At 42.9% G+C, this 12,638-nt stretch overlaps 1 protein-coding gene across 1 annotated transcript in view; it reads left to right on the top strand.

Annotated features, from left to right (window-relative positions):
• IL11RA (interleukin 11 receptor subunit alpha) overlaps window positions 1–12,638 on the top strand; it is a gene marked incomplete in the record, with an annotated part of 3,068,236 nt that overhangs the window by 935,244 nt on the left and 2,120,354 nt on the right.

The following is a 12,638-nucleotide window of genomic DNA, read 5'->3' as shown; positions in this document are numbered from 1 at the left end:
CACTACAGTCCTAGTCAGCCCCCAGTCTTCTTGACTGCCTCCACCCTTCTTCAGCTTTGGAAATCAACCCAAATATGATGATGCAAGAGTGAAACACGAAGAATACCAGTACAGTTGTGTATGCTTACCATAAATGTAGATGTTCCAGTGTATTCACTGTTATAGTCCTGGATGTTCATGTTTCACTGTTGCAGTCATTACATTTGGGTTATCTGCCTGCTGGTAGCCCTCAGTCGGCCTGAATACCAGAGTCTTGGGATTTCTGCGTCGGATGCTTTCGCTTCTTCCATGATGTCAGGTCGTCAGGGGTATAAAAGATGCAACCCACACCATTACATCCGTTTTTCTTGACGTGCGGTACCCGAAGCAGAAGCAGTTTGCAAGTGCCAGTCGGCCAACTCCTGAAATTTTCATTTTCGAGTTTCAGACCTGAAGTCTTCTAAAAGATAAGAAAACAAATGATTAGAATGGCTGAAGACTGTATTACCTTAATTAGGGGAAACCAGCCTTCCCCCTCTAAGAGACCTAGACTGATTTTCCGTTGGATTTTTGATCAGGAATCTGATATCTCTGTTCCTTCTGACTACCAGGACTTACCCTTATCTACTTGTGAGGATTCTGATGCCAAGGATTCCATTCCCTCTGCTTCCCCTCCAGATGATTATTTTTTGGGAAACCTTGCATACCCTTAGGGAGCATTTTTGCTGGGAAAGCCAGTCCAAAAACAGACTTAGGGAATTTTTAAACCTGCCTCAGCACAGGCCTCTAGCTATCCCTCCTGTACCCCGGATACTTTGCCTCCAGCTCACAGGAAACCTGATTGGTACTGTAGAGTACCTGACTCTCACAAATTCCTCTTCAAGAATTTTACTGCTGATCCAAAGACCATTTCCCAAGGACCAAAAGGCATTAAGGCTACTACTGCCAAAAATCCTACCCCTTCTGACAGGCATTCTAGGGCTTTAGACAGATGGGTTAAGAAGGTATATACCTCTGCTACTCTGCCCATTAGGGCTTTAAATTGCCAGTTTCATATGTTAAAGTATCAGCAGCATATTATGGGTTAATTAAACAGAAAATGATGTTGATTCCTGACCGTGCAGAGCACAAAGATTTACAAGAGTTAATGCATTCTGCTGACCAAATTGGTAAACCTACTTTGCGGTGTGGTTTTGATGCTTTAGAAGCATCTTGCAAGGCTGTTGTCACTGGATCTGTACTTAGAAGGCATGCTTGGCTTAAGGAGCAAAACTTGCCAGATCATGTAAAAGCGAAATTACTGGATGCACCCTTAAACCAAGAGCGCCTTTTTGGCAATAAAGCAGAAGTCGTCCTAAAAAGAATGGAGGAAAAAGTTAAATCTAAGCAAACTGTTAAAGATTTCTTACAAGTGCAGCCACCTAGATTCAGTAGGCATTGGCCTTAAAAGAACTGGTCCTTTCCAGTCCCTTCCAGGCCTACTCAGTCCAAACCCAGGGGGAGCAGAACACCAAGACTTCATTCTCAGGTTATGCATAGATCTAAGCAGTGGGGTGCTCCCACGTTCAAAGCAGGGAGTAGTAAGCCACCCATCCCTTGGTAAAATTGCACAATGACTTATCCTTAACTCCTCCAAGCCTTGCCCAACTACTTGCACCTTTAGGAGGAATGCTCGCCCTGCATGCAAAAAACTGGGAATACGTTACCCAAGACAAATGGATTTTAAACATAGTTTCCCTAGGGTACAGATTCCACTTCCACTCACTCCCAATCCTAAGTGGATGGAGGCCCAAAAACAAGTGCGCTGTCTCCTCAGCATCAAGGCTATTCAACCTGCCCCAGCAGAACAAAGGGGACAAGGCTTTTATTCAAGACTGTTCCTGGTTCCCAGAAAAGAAAACTCCTGGCATCCTATCCTGGATATGTCTTGTCTCAAAACCTTTCTGATGGTTCTAAAATTCAAAATGCTAACTCCAACAGCTGCTTCCTATGCTAGCCATGGATGCCTGGCTGGCAACCCTAGACTTAAAAGAAGCTTACCTGCACATCCCAATCAGGGAATCATGCAAGAAATACCTACACTTCAGGGCAGACTCCATGCACTATCAGTTCTCTGCACTTCCCTTTGGCTTATCTGCTGCGCCCAGGGTATACACAAAATGCCTAGCTCCAGCCATTGCATTTTGCAGGCAGAGAAATATTCAGATTTACCCATACTTGGACAATTGCCTGATGTGGAAAGTCAGGACTTGCTTTTACAGCACCTGGCATTTGTAAAGAGACTTCTAACTTCACTGCGGTACACCATCAACGAGAAGAAATCACACCTAGTACCCTGCCAACAGATTGTATTCCTGGGAGCAAGCTTGAACACAACTTCCCAGATGGCATTCCTCACTCCAGAGAAACAAATATTTTTGACAATTTACTTCAACCTCCTGGCCACAAAAAAAAACAGCTATCTGGAAGGAAAATACTGCAAGCTCTGGAGTTCATGGCCTCTTGCATTCTCTTAATTCCATATGCAAGACTGCATATGAGGAAACTTCAGTGGTATCTACAATGTCTATGGTGTCAGCATTCTCAGGACGTGGAAACAACAATTCCAATAATCCCTTGTATAAGGGCAGAGTTCCTTTGGTGGGCAGAAGCCTGCAACCACAACAAGGGGCTCCCTTTCACTCTACCCGCTGCCACCCAAACCCTAACAGACGCATCAAACTGTGCATGGGGGCTCACATGGCAGGGCACTGCATTCAGGGCAAATGGAACCCAAAGCAGATGCACCTGCATATCAATCAAAAAGAAATATTAGCTGTACAGAATGCTCTGACCGTCTTCAAAGACCTTATTCTTCCAGGACAACTATTGGTAAAGGCAGACAACACCACAGTTATGTGGTACATAAACAAGCAGGGAGTACCCATTCCAACCCACTCTGCAGACTAGCCATGGCTCTGTGGAACACAGCCTTGAGCAACCAAGTGCACCTACAAGCTCAATTCCTGCCAGGCAAACTAATTCCACTGGCAGATGACTTAAGCAGAAATCTCATGGACCCAAACTAATGGAAACTGGAACCCAAAATATTCAAGCTCTTGAGGAACAAATGGGAGACTCCAGAAGTAGACCTGTTTGCCTCCCCTCAGAACTACCAATTGAACCAATACTGCACCAGAACTCCCCACAGTCAAGCTTGGAAAGTGGATGCCCTGTCCTTTACCTGGGAAAGCCTCTCAGTCTTTGCCTTTCCCTCTCTGCCTCTCTTCTCAAAGGTTCTACTAAAGATCAAACAGGACAAGCCAAGGACAATCCTGATTGCACCAGACTAGCCATGCCAGCACTGGTACCCGCTTTTTTGCGCAGTCTGACAGTGCTACAACCATGGCACCTACCTCAGACCCCTTCCCTGCTCTCCCAGCAGACAGGCCAGATTTTGCACCCTCAGCTTCAAACCCTGAACCTTGCAGTCTGGCTAATCCCCTTAGCTCACCTCTAGCAACCCTCAGTAAGCAGGTGCTGGATGTCATTCTTGAGGCATGGAGACCTAGTAGTAGAAAATCCTATTCAGAAAAGTGTAAAATATATTGTTCCTGGAGCCAGTCTCAGGGGATGGCCACAACGGTGCCCAGCTTACCTCATATACTAGATTACTTAACAGAAGTGCTCCACAAGGTCCTATCCTTCTCTTCAATTAAGATTCATGCCTCAGCCATCTCAGCTCATTATAATACTGAGCCACCCCTCTTCTCTCATCCTCTGGTAAAATGATTCCTTAGAGGGGCCAAAAATGTAAGACCCCCCCCCCCCCCCCAGGAGAACTCACACTCCAACCTGGGACCTTAACTTTGTATTGGGGCTCTCAGATAGGACCCAAAAAGTTAGGATAGTGGAGACCACCTCCACAAAGAGACTGGTAGTGAAGTCCGTCAGGGCTCTGTACTGGGTCCACTTCTTTTTGGCATATACTTCTCGGAAGTCAAGGCCAATGTCATGCACATCTGGTTGACAAAGTTTGCAGATTATTGTAAACTAGGTACATTCATGGAATCCCTCCAAAGACACTAGCATCCTACAGGAAGGACTAACATAGACAAATAAATGGTGCCCAATCCACAGCTTAAAGCTCAATACCGTGAATTGTATAATGGTATCCTTTGGAAAGTCAGCCAGTCTAGGAAATTAGCTCATCAATAACACATCCCTAAAAGTGAAATCAGTAGTCGGGGATTGTGTGCACATATAGATACTAACCTGGCTGTCAACCAACAAGTGTATAAGGTAGAAAGAAAATCATTGTATATTGCTCATCTTATAAGTAAGGGCATGGTATCTAGCTCCAAGGAGGTCATTGTTCCACAGTATTTGGCCTGTATCATGTCCATCATTGAGTACAAAGCCCCTTTCAGTATGTACCTGACTAGGCATGGGCAACCACTGGAACTTCTGCAGACGTTCCTCATAAAAAGAATGCAGGGTTAAACAGTGTGTCCTATGCAGATTACCTCATAACCTAATCTCTATACCCCTGTTTTCTAGACTTTTGAGAGGTAACCTATGCCTGGCATAGAAGGCATCCTTGCATTCCAATCTGATATATTTTTTGTATATCCACAAAATGAATAGCATCATAATTACTTGTCTAGTCATTCAGAATGTGGTTACGACATACAGTGGACAGATTGGAAGTACAGGTATGTCTCTCAGAGACTTCCCCATCACTAGAGCAGGCATCCTATCAATTTAAACTAGAGCTTATCCCTAATTCTATTCAAGAGAAACTTGCACCAGTGTAATGGAAATCGGAAATGCACCCTGGGTATAGCACCTATGTCTTTAATGGACAGAGACAGCTTGTCAGTCATGCCCTAACCCCTTAAAATATCCTATAAGCCACATAAACTGTCACACTACAATTGGGATGCTTGGCTAGGCTTATATAGGCGTATGTGGTTGTTATTCTAGTATACATCTATGAACCTATGAGCGTTTATAACAAGAGTGGGATGTCTTGTGTCTGTTAGAGGGGTATTGCAGTGAGAAATAGTCATTGTAGCTACAGAAGCAATGTGCTTGCTGTTAAAGTTTCCCATTTCATTTTGGAAAGATATCCAATTTATGCAACACTGGTTAATGTTGCTGGACATCCTTTCCCATCTTTTCATCTGTGACTTTACAAAGCAGATGAATAAAAACGTACAGGAAGTATTAAAAGTGAAGCCACTCAATTATTTATTTTCCAGAGAGACAGTAAATTGCTTTACCAGTCACTTGTTGATTGATTGATTGACATTTGTTTACCGGGAAAGTCAGACTGGATAATTTTATCCATTTTCAGCAGAGGTTCATGGAAAAAAGCTCCATAAATAAAAGAACAGAAAATACATATGCATAGTTGAAAACTGATATCATATTACAGTGTACCGTAAATACTTAGAATAATATAAATATTAACGCACATATGATATGTAGAATAATACACTTATTACCATCATTAAAACAAGATAAATACAATGGTAAATCAAAATTTATGGCTTGGGAAGCAAAACCAAGGGTTTATACAATGAGTTTGCTTATTCCTGTATCCATACTTCTAGACAAAAGAAACCCAAATAAGTTGAGCAGCTCCTTGTATAACATGGGCTCCTACCAAATGATAGTACAGCTTCCTCTGTTGCCTAAACAGTGACAATCCACTTATTAAATCCTCAGATTTCAGTCATTCCATGGATGGTCTGCTGCATGCACACTGTTGTACTCTTCTGTTAATCCTGGACTTTTCCAAGGTGTACAGTAGTTTCGATAATGCATACCGCTATATAAAGTTCATCTTTACTGTAGTTGAATTGCTTGGTTCACAGATGTCCTTTTATACCTGTCTAATGTATAGAGTCAAATGGGTTAGAAGCATATCCCAACCAGAGCAGGTTGCATTAGAAGTGCATCTGATTTCATTTCATGGGTAGTTTTGTCTATTTGAATTTGCTTACTGGGGTAGAGCAGTGATCAATTATGACCAATTTCAATCTGAACCTGGGGAAAAAAGTGGACCAGACATACAAAATAGATTAAATATTAAGTAGAGAAATTAGAAACAGAGAAATATAAATAAATAAATATAAATATAGAGAAATATTAAATAGAGAAATTAGAGTAGAATAAATTAGAAATGTGAAAGGGAAGAATGGATCTTAGTGTTTGAGTTAGAGTGGAGAAAAGTCAAAATAGACTGAAGTGATGCGATCTGAGGGGTAACAGGTATATTCCGCTTGTTTAACTACATGTGATTTTAATAGACAACACAACTTGGAATAAGAGGATGAGTCTAATTCATTTGGGAGGGACTCTTGACAGTTTGGGCCCAAGAATTGAGAATGCAAAAAAGCAAAAAAAAAAAAAAAAAAAAAAAGAATGCAGGGCCAGAGATATGTAGCCTGGATTGTGGAAGTGTTTCAAGTTCTTGGGTTGTATGTGAGGGTGTGCTTTATTTATTAGTTTTACTGTTAAAAGAGGGGAGAGTATGTTCATGTAAGAGCTTGAACAGTTGCGATCCTCGGAACAGGTCTGCTGTTTGGTTAATTGTAAGACAGTTTGCCTTTTTTAGTGTTATACAGCGGTGCTCATTTTTTGGGCAGTGTGTAAGTAATTTGCATGTTTTGTTTTTTCGTGCTTCAATAATGGTGGAGTTTTTAGTAGAGGCTACTGATATAACAGGGAGGTTGAATTCAAGTTGAGGGAGTAGGATTCCTTTCCATTTTGCCGACCTGGTGGAGTGTGAGAGGAAAGATATTTTTGTGCCCTGAAAAGTAGAAAATTATTTTTTAACTATATTATAAAATGCAGGTAGAAGTTGAGTGAAGTGCTCTAACCAGAAACCAAGATTCTTGAAATATGAGACTTGCTCTAAGGGATGGTTGTTGTGATCTTAGATTGTTAGTTTTCTTGCGTTTTTGTTTAGTACCAAGACATAGGTTTACTTTTGGATACATTTAGTATGAGGTTTTTAGTAGTAATCCACTAACTGAGGTGACTGAAATCAGACTGCAGATCTTGCTGTAATGTAGTTAGTGGATGGGACTGATCGAGGTCCTTATCTGCATAGAGGAGGAGAAAGAAGGTAAGGAAAGTCGAGTGGAAGTTTATTGATACATATTTATAGAGAGCGAGAGAGAGAGAACAGAAGCAGGCTAGAATATATTCTTCAAGTCCACCTGTAGTGGAGAGGAGATTTACATGCAGGAATTATAGATTACTTTGGAACCAAGGGACGATGGCATCAACACTAATGCTAAGTTCTGAAAGGTGGATTATAAGAGTGGAGTGATTAACAAAGTCAAAGTTTCTGGTGAGGTGCATAAAATTGTACTAGAGAACATCCTTTGTCCATTGATGTTAGGATTTTGTCACTCAGAGACCAGATGGCTGTGGCTGTATTCCTCGCTGACCAAAAGCCATGTTGTTTTTGTGGGAGAAGGTAGCATTTAGTAATATATTCTGCAAGCTAAAGGTAGACAGTGATGTTCTTCGTCTTTTACTGTTGCAGTCATTACATTTGGGTAATCTGCTTGCAGGTTGCCCTCAGTCGGCCTGATTAACAAAGTCTTGCATCCTGCATCGGTTGCTGTCCCTTCTTCCATGACGTCAGGTCGTCAGGGTATAAAACATGCAGCCGATGCCGTTATATCAGTCTTTCTTGCCATGCGGTGCCCGAAGCAGAAGCAGTTTGCAAGTGTCAGTCGGCCGACTCCTGAAATTGTTGTTTTCGAGTGTCAGAACCGAAGTCTTAAGCTAAGTTCCCTGTTGGGGAAACTTTTTCTTGCTCCTTACCGATGTCAGTAAAAGTTAATAATTGCATTACTTGTGGAAAGCAAATACCTCATAAAGATTTTCATTCGTACTGTATTCCTTGCCTAGGCCCTGACCACGACATACCTTGCTGTCGGTTTTGTGCTTTATTTAATCAGCGCACTATCCATCGTCGGTATATTTTTGCCTCTAAATATTTCGGTTCTCGGTTTAATTATCCAGAAATTTCGTCGGTTAGCCATCCGACTACTGGGAATCTGAAAAAACACAAAGATAAAGACAGAGACAGGCTGCTGAGGTCCAAAACTGCCAACAACGCTTCTAAGCCAGTCGCCAGTTCGCTGGTACTCAGTGATGCACTTTCGCAGCCCCTGATACCTGCTACTTCTGATTCGCAGGCCTCTACTGAGACCCATTCAGAGTCCGGTATGCCGCGAGATACTTCAACTATGGAACCCACGGATGTCTCAACCTTGGATGGGTCCGGAGCTGCTGTGCAGGCACCGGCTTCTGAGTGTGTATTCAGGCATACGGACTTGCATATTAAATCGATGCCTCCTTCATTACTAAGGCCTAAATCTTGATCCATGTCTAAAAAACCGACACCCAGGCCACATGCTCAGGCCCCTATGCCTAAAAAACAAATGATAAAAATGGCTGAAGATCTAATAACTCTAATCAGGGGTATCAAGAGGCCTAGGGCTGAGCTTGATTATGAATCTTCTGATCAGGATTCTGTTTCTTCTGACGACATGGATTTGTCTTTACTACTTATGAGGATTCTGATGCAGTGGATTCTATTCCCTCTGCTTCCCCTCCTGAGGATTTTTCTTCTGGGGAAACCTTACGTAGTTGGGAGCATTTTCAGTGGGAAAGCCAGGAATTTTCTGATTTAAAAAACAGGCTTAGGGATTTCCTTCTACCTCAGCATAGGCCTTTGGCTATTCCTCTTGTACTAGACATTGTTGATGATGTTTTCTTGGAATCCAGTTTGCCCACTGATTCCCTGCCTCTCCTGCTCCTAGTAAACCTGACAGATACTACAGGGTTCCTGAGTCCCACAAGTTGCTTTTCAAAAATCCTATTGCAGATCCAGAGACTATTTCTCAGGGGCCCAAGGGCATTAAGGCTTCTACTGCTAAAAATCCTACCCCTTCTGATAGAGACTTCAAGGCACTGGATAGATGGGGTAAAAAGGTTTATATTTCAGCAACCTTGGCAATCAGAGCTTTAAACTGCCAATTTCATATGTTAAAATATCAGCAACATGTCATTGGACTGCTTAAACAGAAAATGATGTTGATTCCTGACTGTGTGGAAAATAAAGATTTACAGGACTTAATGCATTCTGCTGAACAAGTTGGAAAACATACTTGCAATGTGGTTTTGATTCTTTAGAGGCCTCTTGCAGGTCTGCTGTTACTTGGTCTGTGCTAAGAAGGCATGCTTGGTTTAAGGAGCAATCTTTGCCTGATCAAGTTAAAGCTAAATTGTCGGATGCTCCTTTAAATCAGGACTGCCTGTTTGGCAACAAGGCTGAAGAAGTTCTTAAAAAGATGGAAGATAAAGCTAAATTTATGCAAACTGTTAAAGATTTTTTACAAGTGCAACCTCCTAGATTTAGTAGGCACTGGCCTACTAAGAATTGGTCCTTTCCAGCCCCTTCCAGGTCTTCTCAAGTCAAAGCCAGACACAGCAAAAACCCGAGGTTTCAGTCCCAGGGGACACTCAGAACTAAGCAGTGGGGGGCCTCCACTTCCATATCTGGGAATAACAAGACACCTCCCTATGGTTAAACGGTCTCAATGACTTCCTTTAAAAATTTCCAAGCACTTATCTTCCGACCGCCCCTTTGGGGGAAAAGATTGCTCTTCATGCAAAAAACTGAGAACTCATAACCCAGGACAAATGGATTTGAAATATAGTGTCCCAGGGATACAGATTTCATTTCCACACGTTGCCAACACCAAATGGGTGGCCGGACCTGCCCCCAAATCAGTGGGCAGAGGCTCAAAAACAAGTACTTTCCCTCCTAAACATGGGGGCTATTCAGTTAGTACCAGAAGAGGAAAAGGGACAAGGTTTCTATTCCAAACTTTTCCTGGTACCCCGAAAAGACAAATCATGGTGTCCAGTCCTAGACCTGTCTACTCTAAACACCTTTCTGGAGATTCCAAAATTCAAGATGCTGACTCTTCAATTACTTCCTGTGCTAGGCAAAGACGCCTGTTTGGCAACACTAGATTTAAAAGAAGCATACCTGCACATCCCAATTAGGGAATCTTGCAGAAGATAACCTATGCTTCAAAGCAGGCTACACGCATTATCAGTTCTCTGCACTGCCCTTTGGCTTGTCTACTGCACCCAGGGTATTCAGAAAGTGCCTGGCTCCACTTATTGCATTTTGCAGGCAAAGAAGTATTCATATATACCCATACCTGGACGATTGTCTAATTCAGGCAGAAAGCCAGGGCATACTTTTGAATCATCTGGCATTTGTGAAAAGGGTTCTAACTTAAACAAAAAGAAATCACAACTGGTACCCTGTCAACAGATTATATTCCTGGGAGCAAGCTTGAATATAACTTCCCAGATGGCTTACCTCACGCCAGAAAAGCAAATTCATTTGATAACCTATTTCAAACAAGTGGCCACAAAAACCCTGCTATCTGCAAGACAAATACTACAAGCCTTTGGGTTCATGGCCTCCTGCATTCTTCAAATTCCATATGCAAGACTGCATATGAGGAAACTACATTGGTATCTAAAAAGCCTACGGAGTCAACATTCTCACAGCCCAGAAACAATGATTCCTATCATATCTTGCCTACATATCGAGTTCCTCTGGTGGGCAGAGGCCTACCACCAAAACAAGGGACTACCATTTACACTACCCCCTGCCACCCAAACCCTAACAGCAGATGCATCAGACTATGCATGGGAGGCTGTTCTGGCAGGGATGTGCATTCAGGGCAAATGAAACCCAAGTCAAATGCACCTACATATCAATCAAACAGAAATGTTAGCTGTACAGAATGCTCTGACAGCCTTCAAGGACTACATTCTTCCAGGACATCTAATGGTAAAGACGGACAACACCATGGTTATGTGGTACATAAGCAGGGGGTACAAATTTCTACTCCCTCTGCCGACTAGCCATGGCATTATGGAACAAAACCTTGAGCTACCAAGTGCGCCTACAAGCTCAATTCCTGCCAGGAAAAATAAATACACTGGCAGATGGACTAAGGAGAAACCTCATGGACCCACACGAGTGGAAACTGGAACCAAGGATTTTCAACATGTTGACAAGTGAATGGGGGTGCCCAGACATAGACCTATTTGCCTCTCCCCCAGAACTACCAATTGGACAAGTTTTGCACAAGGACTAAGTGGATGCTTTGTCCTTCAGCTAGAAAAATCTGTCAGTCTACACCTTCCCCCCCCCCCCCCCCTGCCTCTGCTCTCCAAAGTTCTACTAAAAGTCAAACAGGACAAACCAAAGATGATTTTGATTGCTCCAGACTGGCCACGCCAACACTGGTACCCCCTCCCGCGCAGTGTATCACAGTTATCTCCATGGCACCTGCCTCAGACCCCTTCCCTGTTCTCAGCAGGAGAACCAGATTCTGCACCCTCAGCTTCCAACATTAAACCTTGCAGCCTGGCTAATTACTTAAACTCACCCTTATCATCCCTCAGCAAACCTGTGATGGATGTCATCTTAGAGGCAAGGAGGCCTAGTGCTAGAAAATCTTATGCTGAAAAATGGAAACGATTCTGTGCCTGGAACCAGTCTCAAGGGATGAGCACAGCAGCGCCCAATTTACCTCAGATTTTGCAATACTTAACCAAGATGCTTCACGAGGGTCTGTCTTTTTCCTCCATTAAAATCCACGCCTCAGCCATTTTAGCTCATTATAACACAGAACCTCCCTTCTTGTCTCATCCTCTGCTCAAGCAGTACCTCAGAGGGGCCAAAAATTTGAGACCACCCAGCAGAGCTCCAACCCCTGCTTGGGACCTTAACTTTGTATTGGAGAAACTCACTGTACTTCCTTTCGAGCCAGCTGCTACTGCAGACTTAAAATGTCTTTCTTGGAAAACAGCTTTCCTTTTAGCAATCACTTCAGCTAGAAAGATATCTGAATTACAGGCCCTTATGGCAGTGGAGCCTTTCATCATCTTTCATGCGGACAGGGTGTCACTCAGGACCAATCCATCCTTCATGCCCAAGTTGGTATCCAGTGTGGCTCTTAATCAGTTCATTCATTTGCCAACCTTCTTTCCCAATCCACAGAACAAAGGGGAATGGATTTTGCATTCCTTGAATGTGCACAGACAACTTAGATTCTACTTGGACAGGACAAAACCTCGAAGTAAATCTGAACAACTGCTGGTAGCATTTGCTGCAGGGGCAGAGAGGAAGGCTATTTCAAAACAAACCATTTCTAAACGGATAAGCCATTGCATTCATTTCTGCTATAAGCACCATGGAAAACCTATTCAGCAGGGGATCAGATCTCACTTCACCAGGGCTGCATCTACTTCTGCAGCCTTTCTCAGAGGTGTTCCTACCAGGGTCATCCTAGAAGCTGCTACCTGGAGTTCTGTACATACTTTTACCAAGCATTATCATTTGCCAATTTTCTCTAAATCCAGAGCTGGCTTAGCCACTGATGTCTTGCAGGGCCCTATAGCTGGCCCTAATGCTATATCAACTCCTCCTCCCAACCATAGCTTTGGGAATCTACCCAAATGTAATGACTGCAACAGTGAAACATGAAGAACATAGTACAGTTATGTACACTTAACCATAGATGTAGATGTTAGAGTGTATTCACTGTTGCAGT

Source organism: Protopterus annectens, chromosome 1.part1 (genome assembly GCF_019279795.1).
Source record: "Protopterus annectens isolate FY-2018-M chromosome 1.part1, PAN1.0, whole genome shotgun sequence".
Classification (NCBI taxonomy): domain Eukaryota; kingdom Metazoa; phylum Chordata; order Ceratodontiformes; family Protopteridae; genus Protopterus; species Protopterus annectens.
Note: the sequence above shows the minus strand (reverse complement) of the source record. Positions and strands in the feature narration are given on the sequence as shown.